This window comes from Anser cygnoides, chromosome 1, assembly GCF_040182565.1.
Source record: "Anser cygnoides isolate HZ-2024a breed goose chromosome 1, Taihu_goose_T2T_genome, whole genome shotgun sequence".
Lineage (NCBI taxonomy): Eukaryota > Metazoa > Chordata > Aves > Anseriformes > Anatidae > Anser > Anser cygnoides.
This window is the reverse complement of record NC_089873.1, coordinates 53,291,493-53,310,849: the sequence shown is the minus strand read 5'-3', so window position 1 is coordinate 53,310,849 and position 19,357 is coordinate 53,291,493. Positions and strand designations below refer to the sequence as shown.

Below are 19,357 nucleotides of genomic sequence, written 5' to 3'. Positions count from 1 at the left end.
GTACCGAGCTCTGGGTGTCCGCAGCTCTGGGGAAGTTGTAGCTCCCTGTGCAGACGGTGAGAGGTGGTCGAGTTGCAGCGTGGTGCAGAGCTGACCCGTTGTCCATGAGGGTGTGGAGGGTGGAGGTGACAGAGCAGGAGAGGGAACAGAGATGGGGGATCTTTCTGCTCCCTGTACCTGTGGCTTTGTTTAAATTATGATGTTTCCCGGAGATTCTTTATAGTCTCGTACATACTCATTCACGCTGTATATAAACATTGAGAATTTTTATTTGTTGGATGTTTTTGTGATGCTTCCTGCTCTGTTAAAGGCCCTTACGTGTTTCTTGCCTTTGCTGTCTTTCTGTGGTCTAGATTGCTCACAGTTTTCTGGCCTTATGTTTGCTGATTACATTGACAGTACCTTGGCATGGTCTGGTCATGTCGGTCTCTTGTCAACTGGCTGCTGTAGAGATGGACGATCAGTTACCCACGGTCATATGGGTACTCCTTACCTCAGTTTCCTCCCTTCCTTGCTTTTGCTTTATGGCCTGCTCATCTGCCTGTTTGGCTTGGTGCAGTCCTGTGTATACAGTCCTGGCCTGGCTGTGTCACAGTTTGTACAGAGGCTCAACCAATACCATCAATCTGCCCACTGTGAAATGGCTATGACATCTTCAGGACGGGTGCCCAGGAGTCAAGTCTGTGCTGCAACCGTATGACATGGCTGTTGGGTGGCTATCCTTTTTTACCATTCAAGTTAGAAGAAATAACAAGAGAAAGATGGAGATAGGCAGAGGGAAAATGACAAGGATGGAAGAAAGGAAGAAAGGAGAAGGTAGGAATGAAGGTGGGAAGGAAGGGGATGGGAAGGAAGGAGGGAAGGAAGGAAGGAAGGAAGTCATGTGGGAAGGCTGGAAGGAAAGAAGGAAGGCGTGAAGGAAGGCATGAAGGCAGGAAGTCAGGAAGGTGTGAAGGCAGGAAGGCAGGAAGGCGGGAAGGTGGGAAGAGGGGAGAGAGGGAAGGAGGGAGGGTGACTAGGGAGGTTTGGGAGGTTTGGGAGTTAGGGAGTTTTGGGAGGGAGGGACGGAGGGAAGGAGGGAGAGAAAGGACAATAGAGAATGAAAGGCAGATTCCTGCTCTAGGGAACCGGTTTTGGCAGGAGGGATGGACCTGATGATCTCTTGAGGTCCCTTCCAACCCCTACAGTTCTGTGATTCTGTTATTGCAGCATAGACAAAACGTCAATTTATACATTTTTTTTTCAGGATTTTTATCCTATCATCCGCTTTCTTTTGCCACGAAATTGCTTACACTGTGTGCCACATGCTGAAGGATCAAAACCAACAGAATCAACAGAATCACAGAAGGGGTGAGGTTGGAAAGGACCTCTAAAGGTCATCTGGTCCAACTCTCTTCTCAGGCAGGGACACCTAGAGCAGATTTCCCAGGAACATTTCCAGACTGCTTTTGAATATGTCCAGAGAGGGAGACATCCCAGTTATATCATACATTTGGTATCAGGAATGGAATTAATACTGATTCGCAAAATTTATGAAGGAGAGAGACAATTCTCTTTTCATAGGTTTTCTCAGCTGATTTAATTTTAATTTGAAAATTAAGCTTAATAAATTTTGATTTTATTATTGAATGATGAGAGTTAGCTCCAAAGATATACAAGTCCCTCAGTTTACGTGTGTCCAAATGATCCTTTAATACCTTTATGTATTCCTCCTACATGCCTTGGAATGCAATTCCTAGGTATATTCTCATTCTCATCATGGAGTACGTCATCAGGTCTCCAGCTGCAGGCATACCACAGGCATTTACATAGAGTTGCTTTAAGTTACTTTAGCATTTGCAAATATATGCCACAATTTTGTACTGCATAACAAATGCAGTGTGGTGTCTGTTTTTCCTATCATTACTATGTGCAATCCCAGTTATGTAGCTAGCAGAGTTACCTATAAAATTCCATGTTATTAGGAGGTGAAATGTATTACTTTCTTGCTGATCTGTGTCACCAACCAGAAATGGCTGTATAGAGTGATTTATCCATTCCACTTTTGCTGAGCTTGCCTAATAAGATACTCAGGTCTCCTTACTGCTGCCAGTTATTTCTATTTGGTAAATTTCTGGATGTGTTATTATCTCCCCAGAAGAAATGCAAGTGCAGATCAGATTTAGAAATACAAGATTTAAATTTCTCTCTTTTTTTTTTCTCCGACCTTCACAAAATTCCATGTTTTGATAAGTAGTTTTTTTTTTTTTTTAAACATATAGATATGTATTAGACTGTTAGCCTCTATTGATAACCAAACTCAAAAAGTCTTCATTGTCTTCTTAAACCTTAGGGAAATACTACTTTCTTTTAAGAATGTAAAAACCTCATAGCTATCATTAACTTTCCATAGACTCATTTTTCCACTCTGCTATTGTTAAATCCCATATGCTAACTAACGGGGTATTTGTTGTTATGATATACACTAGATGAGGACTGTTTTAGGTGTGAAACCTGTCTACTACTATTCCCACACTGTTTCTGAGGCAACTAGAGCACACGAACTGGACTTCTTTTGGTGAAATTATACTGGAAGATGTGTTCCAGGTGTGCGCTGTTTCAGTAGCTAATCTTCAGTCATTGGAACAGCACTGCTCTCACAAAGTAAAATCCTTAAAATATTAACAGACCTCACTTTGGATTATTTTAGTACAAGCCTCTTTCTATTGAGCCACTTCTTGTTAGTTGTGGAATAATCTAATCCTTTTATCCTTTGGATGGGAGGGAAGGAGGGAGGAAGGGATGGAGGGAGGGAGGGAGGAAGAGGTGGGTGGGTGGGTGGATGGGTGGATGTAGACTGCTTATAGCAGTTATAGATGATCTTGAGTCTTCAAGAAAAATATTTAGTAGCACTTCTATACTATTATCTCCATGCTAATTATGATAGTTTTGGGAACCAATATTCATATAAAATCAGTTTTTTTTTTTCTTTTTTTCTGACACAAGAATAAAATTTTCTTCTTCTCAGTTTTCCATTTCTAGGTTTGGGCTCATCTTTTCCAACCTCATAAATCTGTGGGAATTAATCAAATGAGTTTGTAATGTGCTTTGAAGCACAGACTTCAGTTCTAGGCTCTGCTTTTGAAGTTTGTGGCATGGTAGATTTTTTATTCCTTTGCAATTTGTAGCATTCAAAGGTGGCTTTGAGCTGTTTTTACAGTTTTTGATCCTGGGATCACTGCAGTGATCCAGCTTCTTTGCATAACTTATAACGTGCCTGATCCCAGGGTTGTTGGGATACAGACCACTTACCCATGACATTGATCTGAAAAGGTATGAGCCAGAATCATGTGCAGTCACACTATGTTGGAGATATGGTTCTTTACCTGTCTCAGTGGATTTGAGGGTAACTATCTACATGGTGCAGCAGCAGTGAAAAATTGCCTAATAAGAAGCATCAGTGCTCTTCGGTCTTTATTAAAAGCAAAGACTTTTGATAACAACAACAATTCTGGTTGCTAACAAGAGCATATAACTACCTAACACATATTCCAGATACTTATAAGTAATGGATATGTTTACAAGGGCTGCTTTTTGAATTATATGAAATTATAGTATTGAAGGATATTGATACTGCTAGTAATATTGCATAATTACAGCAGAAAATATAGATATGTTAATCAGATACAGACTACCCCTGATATAGTTTGGCAAAAAAACGCTTAATTATCATTTCCATAAGCACAACTATTCCTCATTAATTAAAAAAAATGTGCAGAAAGAGAACTGCATATTGCACTTGAATCTTAATAAGCTGAAATATCTGGAAGAGAAATTTAAAAACTGTGGATATATCAAAAAGTATGTATTGGAATGAATTAAGGTCTAAAACATGAAGCATAACATCCACTAGTTCTAACACTTCTCTTTTCTTAGCCCTGTACTTTCTTCAAGTAATACATCCAAATCAAGGACGAATTTGATCCTCTGAATTGCAGTAAATATTATCCTGTTCCTCCTAGAAGCCAAACTGAATTTTATAGTAAGGATATTTAACACAGATTTTTAAATACATTTGCAGGAACTTTCTTCTGAGACCTTTTAAAATTGATAGTGTATTTCATCCTCATATTACAAACAGATCATTTTTGGTTAATTAAGGTTAAATTATATCAATTCTAAAACATTATGGATGCAAAATGAAACACCAAGTGCATTAATTATTAAAACTGTAAAAATTCAAATAAAAAGCTTTATTATTGATGCTAACTTTTCCTAAACATTGGTAAAAACATGGTGTAAATTCTCATATTAGTGTTGAGAGCTAAAAACTATGGTAATTTCTTGAACAACTATGAAACCACCGTCTATCCATCTAAATGCTTGTAAAACTGGATCAAAACTGACAGAAGCAAAGAGTCTTCTATATACAAAACAAAGTGCTGTTAATATGTCTCACATGGAACACATTTAATATTTTTCCGACTTGAAAAATTGTGTTCAGGATTTTGACAGGTACTATTTATTTTGATTCTCCTTTATAACAGTTCTTAGAGTAGCTAGAGTTTCAAGAAATACTGGAAACTGAGATACTGAAAAACAAGTCAGTTAAGAATCTCAGATTTAGATATTCCAAGAAAAGTGATCTGTACTCACAAATTCTTGCCTATGTGAATTTCTTCTTAGGCAAACACTAGAACTAACAGAGGTGAAGGATTATCCTGTTATTGGTCTTCTAAGCCAAACAAATTAAGATGTTCTTCAAAAGCTGAATTCACCAGTTTAAAATTATACACTGAAAACCATCATTACTTAGAAGATATATCAGCTGCTGGCCTTGGCAATATTAAATAAATAATAGATTTTCAAGGCTGAACTCTTTAAATTATAATTGCTTCTGGAAAGGACAATTCCTGGCATCTTGTGAGTGATAAAGAGAATTAAAGATCCACGTAAGAGTTTTGTGAAGGAAATTAAAATATTTTATTATGTGTTGAAGTTTGAATTACACATTGCAACGTATGTGAGGGACTACCTTTTGCTGAAGAGTTCAAGACCAGTTTAATACAGAAAACAACTCTTACCATTCACTATCACAATTTAGAATGGCTATAGGATATCTGGGTTGAGAATTTCTTGTCCACTGTTAGAGTGCTAAGGCAAAACTTCATTGTGAGACACTGTAAGCAGAGTACCATATCCATGGCATCATGAAATGCAACTTTAAATGCTTTCATTTGTGTTACTTATTTTTTCATGTTTTCATTGCTCTGAATAGCATACTAAGAGTCAGGCATTTCCTAGCAAATGTGGCTGAGTGAGAAGTTCATATCTTCCACATAGCAGCAATTTGATAGGAAATGCCAATGTCCTATTTAATAAGGGATAATAATTTAATAAGGAATTGGGTCTCCTGCTCTTGTGAAGATTCAGAATGGTAACTACTAGAAATTTTGAAATAAGGAAATGTGAGAAAGTTATGAGCTGTGGACCCCAGACAGCTAAGGGAAATGCTGAAGCTCATTAAGGTTCCGATTCTTCTTCTGAAGAACTGGTGGGACATACCACTCATTAGAAAGAAAAAAAAATAAGCGATGAGTCTAGTGAGAAAAAAAAAAGAGCAATTGAACAGTCATGAGAGAAGTCTATTATAAAAGATGAAGGAATCTATTTCTCTATACAAACACAAGATGAAAAGAAAGATAAAAATAAGGGATCTGTGGGACTATTTTCAATAAATTTCTCAAGAGCAAGTTTTCCTTGTCTGTTGAAGGTTTATCCTAAATTTTGGACTACAGGAGAATTTATAATTCTGATAGTTATTCCTATGTTCAGTTTCATGCATGACTGTAGATGAAACATTTGGAATAATTTTGAGTAACTGCATTATGGTTTGAAGAGAAAAAATAATGTTGGTAATTGCAGAATCTGAATTATCTGAGATATCTGAAGTGTAGAAATTAGCTTGCAAATATGATATGAAAGTGCTATCTGTAATTTATGAAACTGACTAAATAAGGATATTTCTTCAGGTTTGTAACACCAGAAGGGAGTTCCAGGAAAATTTGATAGCTTATTGTAAATGAAGGTTTACTACTAGCTTACACTTTATTGCATGCTTTCCAGGAACACATGTGGGATTCCAGAAGCATGTGTGGAAGGTGTGAGGTGTTTTGGAAACTATATGGATTTACACAAAATTCAGCGCATTGTCTGAGATTTGAAAAATACATTTTTGAATGTAAATTAGGTATTTAATGAAACGGACAACAGTTGAAAAGGCCTGAAATTTATGAGCTCTGCTTTTTTTGTGGCCTGATTCTTCTGTGTTTTACTTCAGGAAAACTATTAGCTAATAAGTGTCCTTTGTTTCCTTTCCTTTTTTTTTTTTCTCTCTTTTTTTCTTTTATTTCTTTTTCTTTTTTTCTCTTTTTCTTTTTCTTTTTCTTTTTCTTTTTCTTTTTCTTTTTCTTTTTCTTTTTCTTTTTCTTTTTCTTTTTCTTTTTCTTTTTCTTTTTCTTTTTCTTTTTCTTTTTCTTTTTCTTTTTCTTTTTCTTTTTCTTTTTCTTTTTCTTTTTCTTTTTCTTTCTTTTTCTTTTTCTTTTTCTTTTTCTTTTTCTTTTTCTTTTTCTTTTTCTTTTTCTTTTTCTTTTTCTTTTTCTTTTTTTCTTTTTCTTTTCCTTTTTTCTTTTCCTTTTTTTCTTTTCTCTTTTTCTTTTCTCTTTCTCTTTCTCTTTTTCTTTTTCTTTTTCTTTTTCTTTTTCTTTTTCTCTTTCCTTTTCTTTTTCTTTTTCTTTTTCTTTTTCTTTTTCTCTTTCTCTTTTTTTTTCTTTTTCTTTCTTCTTTTTCTTTTTTTTCTCTTTTTTCTTTTTCTTTTTCTTTTTTTTTCGTTTTCGTTTTCGTTTTCTTTTTCTTTTTCTTTTTCTTTTTCTTTTCCTTTTCCTTTTCCTTTTCCTTTTCTTTTCGTTTTCTTTTTCTTTTTCTCTTTCTCTTTTTTCTCTTTTTTCTCTTTCTCTCCACTTCAATTGAACAACCAATTTTAAATCCTGACCAATTCTCACAAAAAATAACAACAACAAAAGAGGTTTCTCAATTTGCTTATTGGCTGATGCTTTCTAGTTTGGCTGCTCTGGAACCAGATTATTGGTCGTCCCTGCTTTGTACTATGTGTAAAGTTGATGGGAAGCTTTTGGGTGAAAGAAAACTTTCTCTTCTCATAAATTTCTCATTCCATTTGTTTGGTAAAAGTGAATTTAAGAGAAAGAAAGAGGACATAGGCTAATATTTTACAGCTTTATTACAAGATAAATGGAAAGAAAAAAAAAGAAACAGAATCCAAAATGAAGATCATAAGGGACTGAGACTGATGTGGTGCCACTGCAATGAACAAAGTCAACTGTGCAGTTTATTTCTCAGAACTTGAAGCCCAGGTAAAACTACAGTTCAGTGCTTTTCACACAACATTGTCAGTGAATTAACTAGAACATCTCCAAGGATTGAATTTGTCTTTTTCTAATTCTCTGATAATCGTGACAGACTTTCTTAGCTTTAAGACTGAATGGAGATAATTACTTTGAAGGTCTTATTTCTATACGTATGCATATATGTATTTAGTTTACATGGCAGGGTTTTGGTTGCAGGGGGCTGCAGGGGTGGCATCTGTGAGCAGAGCCCAGCAGCAGCCCCATGTCAGATCAGAGCCAGCTCCAGCCAGCTCCTAAAAGGACCCGCTGCCAGTGAGGAACATTGGTTTGGCCTTTGGGAGAGCAGATTTAAGAAAGGTAAACTGACGTGCAACAGCAGCTGGGAGAGAGGAGTGAGAAACAGCCCTGCAGACATCAAGGTCAGTGCAGAAGGAGGGTAGAAGGTGCTCCAGGCACAGAGCAGAAGTTCTCCTGCAGCCCATGGAGAGGAGCCCACGCAGGAGCAGGGGATCTGGGGGGACCTACTGCTTTTGGGGGGGCCCGTGTTGGAGCAGTTTGGTCCTGACAGATGGACCCTATGGTACGGACCTATATTGGAGCAGTTTTTAAAGAGCTGCTGCCTGTGGGAAGACCACATAGGATCAGTTTGTGAAGGTCACCATACTATGGGAGGGACTCCAGGTGGAGCAGGCGCAGAGAATGACTGTGAAGGAATGGCAGAGATGAAGAGGTTGGATGAGGGGGGAAGGTGTTTATAGTTTGCTTTTAGTTTCTTACTGTTCTAGGCTGCTAGTGATAGGCAATAAATTATATTAAGCTCCTTATGCTGAGTCTGTTTGGCCCGTAACAATAATTGGTGAGTGATCTCCCTGTCCTTATCTCAACCTTTGAGCCCTTTCCATTGTATTTTTTCCCCATTTTCCATTGATGAGAGGGAGTCAGAGGGAAGTTGTGGAGTTCAGCTGCCCATCAGGGTAAAACCACCACATTACCTGCTTTTCGTCATTTTTTGACAAATGACAAAAAATGAAGGAAAATGGTGAAGGGGTAAGACTGGATATTTTAATAAATTGAAAAATTAGAATAAACAGCATTTCCCATCATAAAAAGTATATTACGTCACAACTAATCTGATTTTAAAGTTGGGTGATATAACTGAAAGATTATTTCTTTGTTGGATGGTTTCTCCATCCTATAGAAAGTCTAGTGTTAGAGACTGAAACCATCTGTTTTGACACAAAGACCCAACAAGAATTAGAGGAACAATGACAGGCAGATTACTCTGGGATGTTTAGTAGACAATTTCAAGGCAGGGAAAGAGGGGGATCAAAATGCCTCTGACAGGACAAGAGGCAATGGGCACAAATTGTCACACAGGATGATCCATTTGAACATAGGAAAACACCTTGACTGTGAGGGTGTTCAAACAGGCTGTACAGAGAGACTGCAATGTCTCCATCCATGGAGGTATTCAATATTTGTCTGGCCATAGCCCTGAGCAACCTGTTGTAGCTGATGCGTTGGACTATATGACCTCAAGAGGTCCCTGCTAACATTATCCAGTTCTGTGATTCTGTTTGGGAGAAATCTGGGGAGCTATCTTTTAACAAGAAGGATTCTGTGGTTTCTGAATAAAACCACAATATTAAATTTTCATTACAGCTATGTGGCAAAACTTGCTCTTCTATGGAAGGCTGAGGTTCGAGTTGCCAGAAAGAAGGAATATTTCTTGCAAACTGCAGTTGTAGTGGGGCTGAAAAGAGACTGACGAAATAAAATGTGGGATGCAAGAGGAACTTTGCTGTGAGAAGTTTTTCAACTGGGTAATGGGTGCGGGGGTCTTTGTAGAAGTCTCAAGCTTCAATTTAAAGCTAGGGTTGGGCTGAGGAAAAAAGAAAGGCTATAGCTATAGATGGAGTGGGGCTGGAAAGAGGTTGTCAAAGGAAAGCATAGATGCAACAAGATTTTTGCCATCAGCAAAATTCCATCTAGACAATGGCTGGGAGGTCTTCTGTAAAGCTTCGCCTTCAGCTATGTTTTGAATTATATTCCTGATTTCCCACATGTATTCTATAACTTATTTCAAAATGTATCGGGCTTACAAGGCAAGGATTTGGTAGGGTTCGGTGGGGTGAGTGCTCCAGTGGTGGCGTCTGTGAGCAGAGCCCAGCAGCTGCCCCATGTCAGATCAGAGTCAGATCCAGCCAGCTCCTAAAGGGACCTGCTGCTGGCCAGAGCTGAGCCAGTGAGGAAGGTTGGTTGGGACATCCATAAGGGCAGATTTAAGAAGAGGAAAAAAAGTGCTGCACAATAGCAGTTGGGAGAGAGAACCTGCCCTGCAAACACCAAGGTCAGTGCAGAAAGTGCAGGAGGTGCTCCAGGCAGGCAGCAGCAGTTCCCCTGTGGCCTGTGCAGAGGCCCCTGGTGGAGCAGGCTGTCCCCCTGCAGCCCACGGGTCCCACACGGAGCAGATCTCCACGCTGCAGCCCGTGGAGGAGCCCCCGGTGGAGCAGGTGGATGTGGCCTGGAGGAGGCTGCGGCCCATGGAGAGCCCCCGCAGGAGCAGGCCCCGGGCCGGAGCTGCAGCCCGTGGAGAGGAGCCCACGCAGGAGCAGGGGGTCGGGGGGAGCTGCTGCCAGTGGGGGACCCGTACTGCAGCAGTTTGCTCCTGGCGGATGGACCCCATGGTACAGACCCATACTGGAGTGGTTCTTGAAGAGCCTTTGGGAAGTCCATGCAGGATCAGTTTGAATGGCATCCCGTGGGAGGGACCCCATGTGGAGCAGGGGCAGAGAGTGACCATGAAGGAGCAGTGGGGATGAAGTGTTAGGGACTGACCACAGCCCCCATTCCTCGTTCCCCAGCAATACTCGGGGGGGGGGGGGGAGTGGGAAGGGGTTGTAGAAGAGGGTGGATGGGGGGAAGGTGTTTTTAGGTTGCTTTTAGTTTCCCACTGCTCTAATCTTTTACTAATAGGCAATAAATTGTATTACTCTCCCCATGCTATTTAGTCCATGACAATGACTGGTGAGGGATCTCCCTGTGCTTATCTCAACTCTTGAGCTCTTTTTCATATCTTCTCACTCAGTTCCTTTGAGGAGGAGGATTGACAGGGAGGTGTGGTGGAGTTTATCTAGCCATCATTGTGAAACCACCAAACTAAAGAAGAGTTATTTGATTAGTCCTGCAAGTGACTAAAGTTTCCATTGCTTCAGATGGGTCAATGCCCAGAATTTAAAAATATATTGCCACTTATTATTATTTATTTTCTAAACACACACTGGGTTATAACTTAATTTATTATTTCAAAGTAAGTCCAAAGGATAGTACTTTACTTAACATGGGATTTTCATGGGGTATTATGCTATTTCCTAAAATTTAGTTAATTTTCTAGTGAAGTGAAGATCCAATTACTTCTTTCTTGGGAGTTCTGAGGTGCCGAATTGAATATACTGGACTTGCAGCCAAATTTTCATGAGTTGTTTTTATATTGTATGATCTCAAGCATTCTAGCTTGAAACGGTTACAGAAAATAAGTGCTGTAAATACTAGTTTATTAAACTGCATTTAGACATTAAGGTATCTGAATTTATATTTAGCAATTTGTACAAAGATCCAACAAGGATCAGATGACCAATGATAGAAGATGAACATGGGATGTTTAGGAGGTGGCTTGAAGTCAGAAAAAGGGAGGGATCAGGGAGGAGTGTTGGGGAGCAACTCTGTGAAGATAGGAAAAGATAATAAATGAGCCTGGTGACATGAAAGCAGGTGCTGCTTGGCTAGCATGTGTCCGAGTCCTGGGCTTCCTCACTGCAGTCTGTTCTATGTTCCTGTTAAATCCTACTTCTAACTCTCTCTCACATGTGTGCGTGTGTGTGTCTGTGGGTCTGTGTGTCTGTGTGTTCAGCCTCCCTGTTCCCTGTCGAGAAGGAACTGAAATAGCCTCACATGAACATGCCTGGGACAGAAGAACTCTCACAGGTCCTGCAGTCTACCAAATTCACCTACCTTAGGTGAGTTATATTACCTGATATTCTCCATATGCCATCTGTTACAGGTAAATAATACCAAGTGTTCCTTTTTTTTTTTTTTTTTTTCCCCAAGCTTGATCATTATTCACCTGATATTTCTAATTTTAATCTTTGTATTTTCTCTGGAGTCTCTGAACTTCAAGAAAAAAAACACTGAGGGTGTATATATCCATATTAATAATACGTGTTGTAGTTTAACCCTGGGAGGCAGCTAAGTGCCACACAGCCTCTCACTCACTCTCGCCAGGTGGGATGGGAGAGAGGATAGGAAAGGTAAAAGTGCAAGAACTCATGGGTTGAGATAAGTTCACTAGGTAAAGCAAGAACTGTGAATGCAAGCAAAGCAAACCGAGGAATCCATTTGCTACTTCCCATTGGCAGGCAGGTATTCAGCCACTTCCAGGAAAGCAGGGTTCATCACCCAGAGTAGTTTAATGGGAAGAAAACACCATTGCCCTGAACCTGCCCATCCTTTTCTCCTCTCCTTCTTTCCCCCAGCTTTATTGCTGAACACGATGCCATATGGTATGGGACATCCCTTTTGTCAGTCTGGGCCAGCTGTCCTGGCTGTGTCCTCGCCCAGCTCCTGGTGCACCCCTAGCCTCCTCACTGGCAGGGCAGCATGAGAAGCTTAAAAGTCCTTGGCTCTGTGCAATCAATGCTCTGAAGCAACTAAAAACATTGGTATGTTATCACAACGATTTTAATCAAAATCCAAAACACAGCATCATATGAAACTCTATGAAAAAAATTAACTCTGTCCCAGCCAAAACAATGACAGTAGTTCTTAGTCAACTGCCAATCATTGTTAACTCCAGCATGTATGTAGCAAATATTTCACTCCATTGTGTTTTGATATATCTTTTTTTAATGGACTTGCCATTAAGGAATATTCTGTTCCCTACAGTGATGATATGCAGATCAGAACTTAAATCAGATTTTGGAGTATGACAGAAGTGAAATGGAACCACAGTTCTATGACAGTTTCCGTTCTAGAAATCGCTGTTAAAAAAAATGTTGAAATTATAAAAAAATAAACCCCAGAATGGGATTATTTTATACTTTAAAGAAATCTGAGATTGCTGCCTTAAGATGTAAAAGAAATAGTAATTAGGCCAGGATTATTTGCAGATATATTTATAAAGCTAAGAAAAATAAACAAATGAAATGGGGCTAAGTTTATATTCTCTGAATTCTCTCATTATCATGCCTGACTTCTTCATTTACTCACCAGTGGAATTCCCAAAATGTCTTTTTTCATATGGGAGTACTGGGACTGCAGAAGTGTGTAAATCAATGGCTGATACACATGGGTGATCCAGAGATTCATATGGATTTAGTTAAGGATACCTCTTCCCTTTCATAACTTTGATCGACAGCTATATGTAACAACAACTGTCTTCATAAACAAACAAACAAAAAAAAGAACAAAACACTTCTGTAGTGCAGGGGAGCAATATTTTCAGAGAGAGATTTTTCAAAGGAGTACGTAAGAAAACTCAGTGTTTTCCTCAAATCCAGAGTTCCATGTTTGCGCACCTGAATCTGGTCATACCTTGGCCATTTCATCCCAGTAACTTTGGTATCATCTGGCAAAGTATATACATACCACTAGATGGCTTGTTTGTTTGTTTATTTCTGTGCTTCTGTGCCTTAACTATTCCTCATTAGAGTATCATGATGATCATTTGGCATGATTTATTCATGGTTCAGCAGATGGGTATTTATATTAAAATATCTGTCCCTTCCCCCTGCTATTTTTCTTTCTCTTCATTCACAGATTAATGCCATTGATTCAAAACAATACAAGTGTCCAGAAAATGTCTCTGCAAAGATAGAGCAAGTTGTTTTGATTTAGTCCCAAATGTATCCCAAATAGATAGGAGAACACAGAAGTCTGGCATCTTGGCTTAGTATAAATGGGCATGACTCTCTTGAAATTGATGGAACTATGCTTATTTGTACTTACTGTGGATCTGTTGTATCAAACTATAATCAATTTATATATATATATATATGTATATATTAATTGCTAGTTGAATCCGTGTTTTCTCTTTGGATTTTCCTAAACATAATGGAAAGAAGAATTAGAGTTTGTTGATATATAGAAAAACAAGCCCACAGTTTCTTGTCACTGACTGTTGCTAGTGATTAAATCAGCCTGGATCTGGACTCAAGCAGTTGATCAGCATCCTTGCTGTGTTCTGTCAATACTCTGTTCTCACTGGGCAGAATGTTTGCCAAAGTAGTCAAATGCTAATCAGCAACATGTTTGTTAAATGGAAAGAGAGAACAAATCAGAATTCATTTCATGACATAGTGTAATATATTTTCAATTTCAAATGAAATCTGACAACAGAATCTTGTGAAGAATGCTCAAATTATGAAATAAATCTCAGAACATATGAGGTTTCTAAGAAGTGCCGCCAAAAGGACCAGTTACTTATGGATGAATATTGATAGGTCAAGAAGGGTGAGACAGCTGACTATTCCAAACTTAAGAGGCAAAATGACATCATTTAAACATATCTAGTTTCTCTAGAACTTAAATATTTTATTTTCTTAGTGAAAGTCTTTCTCATATGCAGCATCCTTAGGTATATAAATGCCTATGGAGTAGAAGACTCGGGGGGATTTTATTTTGGAGTTACATTTTGAAAGTCCTTGATTGTCCATCAAGAAGATTGGTTCCTGCTAACACTAGCTATGGGTAAATTCCACATAGATTTCAGATTTTAAACTCTTTTTGTAACCTTGCACTAAAGCAATATAAAATCTCTTATAAATATATACTGCATGCTGACATTCTCAAAGCAATGAAGCTTCAACTGAAGTGTCGGGTAACACCTTGTACAAAGGAAACAATTAAGTAAAAATCAGAAAGTCTATTTCATGACTAGTTAAAAGATGTGTTCTTATTTTCTTAGCTTTTAATTCTATTCCCACAGCAAATGTATCTCCACTTGGGGCAAAGCAGCTTTGCATAAAAAAGAGATATTTGATCTTTTTTCTTAGCCTGTAGTCAGTCCAAGGAGAATCCATTTAACTGACTTCGAGGGGCTGAGTGGAGGAAAGGATGTTCAATACACATAGAGTTCCATGTAGGTCCAAACTTTCAGTCCCAAATTCATGCTCAACAACTTCTTGTTCTTAGTGGGAAACCAATCTGTTCCTTGAGACCATCTGCCTTTACAATAATGTTACACAACGTCTAGTTTAATTATCAACATTCAGTTTTATCTTCCTGCTCTATTTCTGCTTGTTTCAAGAGCCCAGAGGAAAAAATCGAGAACATAGTCATATTGGGAGAAATGGTACACATAATATTATGCTCGGCATAGACTGAGGATAATGTAGCTGCAGTCTCTTCCCAAACTCTTCCTAGGAGAGATTTCCAGACAATCCCTTCCTTATCTACTGTATCTAGTAATATAAATTTGTTCATAACTCCACTTACTTCTGATATATCTCTTCTTACTTCTGAACAGCAAATGCTGTTGGTCTGGATCACAAATCCTGAAAGAAGTTTGCATTATCTGCTACCTATTACATGTTTTTTAGTGCCATTCCACTTTATAGCAGCTGAGACTCCAGCTAACAGAGGAAGACCATTTACTGAAACAATATAAATCTGTACTCATTTTCTGTTTTATCTCATTTCCCCTGGACCTATAAGTTAAAAACAGCTAATAGCTTTCTTTTTAATGAGAGTTTGCTGAGGAAAAATTGTATTTACATCTGATTCTAGAGTTGCTATGGTTACAGTGTTGGCAGATGGTATACTTTTAATTTAATTTTTTTTGTTTATTTGTTTTGAATACATTTCCAAAATTCAGAAAAGAAATAATTAATTTACATGATTTGCTGAAGAGAGTTTAGGGAAAAAAAGAAGGACTTCTTCAAATGATAAATATAATTTGAGGCTTGTTTTGCATCATCTGTAATTGCCATTTAACATTATGTGTAATTAGGGCACAATTTAGCAGAATCGCATTATTTAAATTTATTTTCTCCAGAGCTGAATTATTTTATTCTCACAGTGAGCTGAAGGACTTGGCTGAGAACACTTAGTAGCAACTGCTCCTATTGCAGGGATGAGTGCAGTGAAAGTAGATGTTGTGTCTTTTTCAAGAGGCAACCTTAAAGTTACATTTGTTTTTTAGGGCATTCTATTCTTGTAGAAGAAAGACAGTTGCTATAAACTGATGTCAGATGGAGGTACCTTGTGACAGAGGTATTTCTGGAAGTTCTTAACAACGTACATTTAAACTCCTAGTAATTTTTACAGAATGTAATCATATCAAATATCATATCAAATACTGTTCTGAATACTGAATACTGATGGTAGTGACCATTTAATATTTACATTGGTCTGGAAACACATCTTATAGCTGCATTTCTTTTGTCTTTACTTTGTGGACTCTGCAGTCATGCACTCCAATGAATATCATCGCAATTCTCATGTGAAAGGTAAACCTGAGTATTCTGTCTGTTAAACTAAATTTGGATGAGTTAGTGATCCAGATGAATCCTGGACTTCCTGGATCACACTACCTGATTGCCAAGTCTTCTTGCTATTAACCAGGAAAAAAACAGGATGTTAAAGAATTGTAAACCACTATTCATGAGTATTATTGCTGTGATACAGATTTTTGTATGAAAAACAGGAAGATAGCTTTTGGGCTCTTTTTTGATTCTTCATGGTCAGTGTATGTGAAACTGGTTTCCACACTAAACTGAGTGCATAGTTTCTCTTTCTTCTTACTGTTCTTGCTTTTGCTTTCAGATCTAATCTGGGGAGCTAAGACTTGATGCATAATGATTAATCTTAATGAATCTGACTATGTAACTTGGCTAAATGTTTATGTCTTCACTCACATAGAGAAAAAAATCTGTATATATTTTATATATTACAATGTGAGTAATCTAGACTGTCTTAAAGATCAAATATACATATTGGTACCCTCCAGACTTTTCCACAAGCAAACATTTTTCTTCTACTAGCTGCTTACAAGAAAGCCACAGTCTTGATCAATAGTCTAAATATGTAAACAGATTGGGCTGGCAGAGAGTGCTGATCTTGATTTGAGTCAAAGGAACTACAATTTGGTCCTATGACAAAGCAGCACATACTGTCCTACCATATTATTACAGAGGTGGTGAAAACTTCATTAGTTTCATTGGAAATCCCATGCTTACTTTCTACTACAATTTTGATGTTACATTTCTTGAACTTGCTTTAGCAAAAGGACATAGTTCTGAGAGCTCTCACAGCTGAGTGGTAAGCATTCGTAACCTTTTTCTTATACATGGTCACCCCACTTTCTGTATATTTTTGCATACATTTGCTTTTCCGTGCTGTCTGGATCTACCCAGAAACTTTGGAAACTTTTGACCTCAGAATCTGTGGCATAACTGTAAAAAGAATTGTTCAAATCCCTCATCTAACAAGGGCAGAAGTTCTAAAGAGAAAGAAAACACACACAAATTATAAGAAAAATAAATTCACAATCAATGTTTTTGCCACATTTACTTACAAAATTCCTTAAGGGTTCATTGCCATGGTACAATAAAGAAAAAAAAAATTCCACTGAGAAATGTGAATGTCTTGACATGGGGTTTTTGTAATGTAATTAGTCTAAGAATATTTTAATTGTTAAATAATTTTTAAAAAAGTTTTTTATAATCAATGTTTAATATATATATCAACATTCTGTACATGAATGTATTTATTAATCAAAGCCAAGTGCTTGGAAAATTAGACACATGCATACGTTTGCGGATATTTATATTAGTTATAAGTCAAGATTGAAATAACTTCTCCTTCTTGAATTGTCATGTGGAGTGTTTAGAATGTAAATTAAAACCAGTCAATTGTGTCTTTCCCTTAGGTTCACAAGAAGGTTAGAAAAGAAACTGTGTATAAACAGACACGGAATAAGACTGTTAAACCAGATGGCTCTGTTAGTGACCATGGAAAAAATATTTTATTGGCAAGACATTAATGTGCAGAAATTTGCAATCTTTGTACAGAATTGTCTGCTACGTTATTCCAAAAACCATCTTCTCTGAATAACCTTTTAACAGCTATTTTTAGTCAGAAATTAAAAGGGGTTGCCTATGTTTATTTAGAGATAAGAACCTCCAAATACTCTTTCCATGTATTTGGAGGAAGAAAATCACTGTGCTTTCATTTGCATTGTTTTGGTCTGCCTCTTCTGGCAGTGGGAGACCTGCACTCCTCTACGCTTGTCCGTTACATTACAGTTGCAACTTTGTTCAGACCTGCCTCGACTTCTTTCTCCTACACCCAGACAGATACTGGTCATTTCTTTGCTGTTGGCAAGATTAATAGGGGTTTGCTATGACAAAGACAAGTGTTGATTTTGGTGGAACAGAACATGGAGTCACAAGAAGAGCCTTGTATTGCCGCAAAGGGTCTGTGGGAAAGTAGAAATATTGAAAATATAAAAAAATATTAATTACTCTGCTATTTTGAGGCTTTACTTATTCTGCTCCGTTCATTTAGTTTTGCATGTTTACAAACATTATTGAAAGTGCTTTGAAAAGACATCCCATTTCCTGTAGAAGGGTGCCAGTTTATATCCTTGACTCGTAGGAGGAGTCAGAAACTGGGGATGGAGGATGGGGAAAGTGGTTCTTTGTCATACGAGGGGTTGACAAACTTTCAGAAAAACCTAAAGAGAATGAAAGAAATAGAATCATCTGAACAGTGTTGAGAAAAAGAAAAAGAAAAACACAACAAAAACCCACCAACCAAAACCCAAAACAAAACAAAAAACAGAAATGCTTTCCAAGGCCTTTGACAGGCATGAAATCAATAAGTGGAAACTGCTTCCTTCTCTCAAGGTCTATAATGAGAGTAAGGTACTTCAGAGGGACGTTTTCTTTTAGTAACTGTGACACAGTGCTTCATTGTGAATATGATAAGCAAAGATAAGCTTAATGGAAAATTGGAAAGGTGGCTCTCAGCATGGTTAGAATGCAATCCACAGAGACTGCTTCTCTCTGCAGGGATGGCAGATTCTCTTAAATGGCTATGAAAAAATGCTTTACCTTCTTTCACTACATATGTGAAAATACATTAGGGAAGAATTTTTTCATTCACCCATCCATTTATCCATCTACCTATTTATCTGTCTATCTGTAAGTGCAGATTTACATCTATATCTATACAGATATATCTTACTATCTATAGATAGTATACACACAAATGGTACGCACATATACATGTATACATATACACACGAGCAATTTTATTTATATCACTTGCTGTATCTGGTACCTTGGATTTGCAAACACTTCTGATCATTTTGTTGATTTTTTTTTTAATTATAAATTATTTTAAATTTAGTTGATGGATCAACTTATCAAATAGAAATGTAGCTATTCATGGGTGAACTATCATTTAACAGTTTCAGAGAAATGACATAGAAAGATCTTTACTGAAGAGATGCACATGTAAGATCAGATAACTATTTTACCAAAGTATTAAGCTTAGATTATGAAGCATAAGTAACTATTTCTTACTTCTGAGAATATGGAAACTATGGAAACATTTTAATGTAGAGAGACTGAGATAAAAGTTCTAAGCTATATGTGCATGTGTGAGAGTACAGAGTGTAGGCACCAGCCATTAAAGCATATTAGAAATGTTATATTGTCTTGTTATAATATAGTTTAGGATTCAGAATAAGAGGTAGTATAGAAGTCCTCGTGTAATTTTTCACTTAACTTATCAGCTGTGATACCAGAAAAATAAATTTTGCATTCTTTTTTCCTTTCTTTCCATTCTTCTCTGTACATGCAAGATCCAAGCATCTTAAGCCTCCTACTGTGTCTATCTCATCTTCCTAACCAAGTACAGAGAAAGGCTAGGGCAGAGTCTCAGAAAGGGTC

The 19,357-nt window shown here is 37.6% G+C and overlaps 1 protein-coding gene across 2 annotated transcripts in view; it reads left to right on the top strand.

Annotated features, from left to right (window-relative positions):
• Positions 1 to 19,357, top strand: part of TMTC2 (transmembrane O-mannosyltransferase targeting cadherins 2) — a 369,395-nt gene that overhangs the window by 330,882 nt on the left and 19,156 nt on the right. For both annotated transcript variants that reach the window (XR_010830965.1, XR_010830962.1), the window contains exon 15: positions 11,314 to 11,419. The gene's annotated coding sequence lies outside the window, so the exon portion shown is untranslated. The remainder of the gene's footprint in view (positions 1 to 11,313; positions 11,420 to 19,357) is intronic.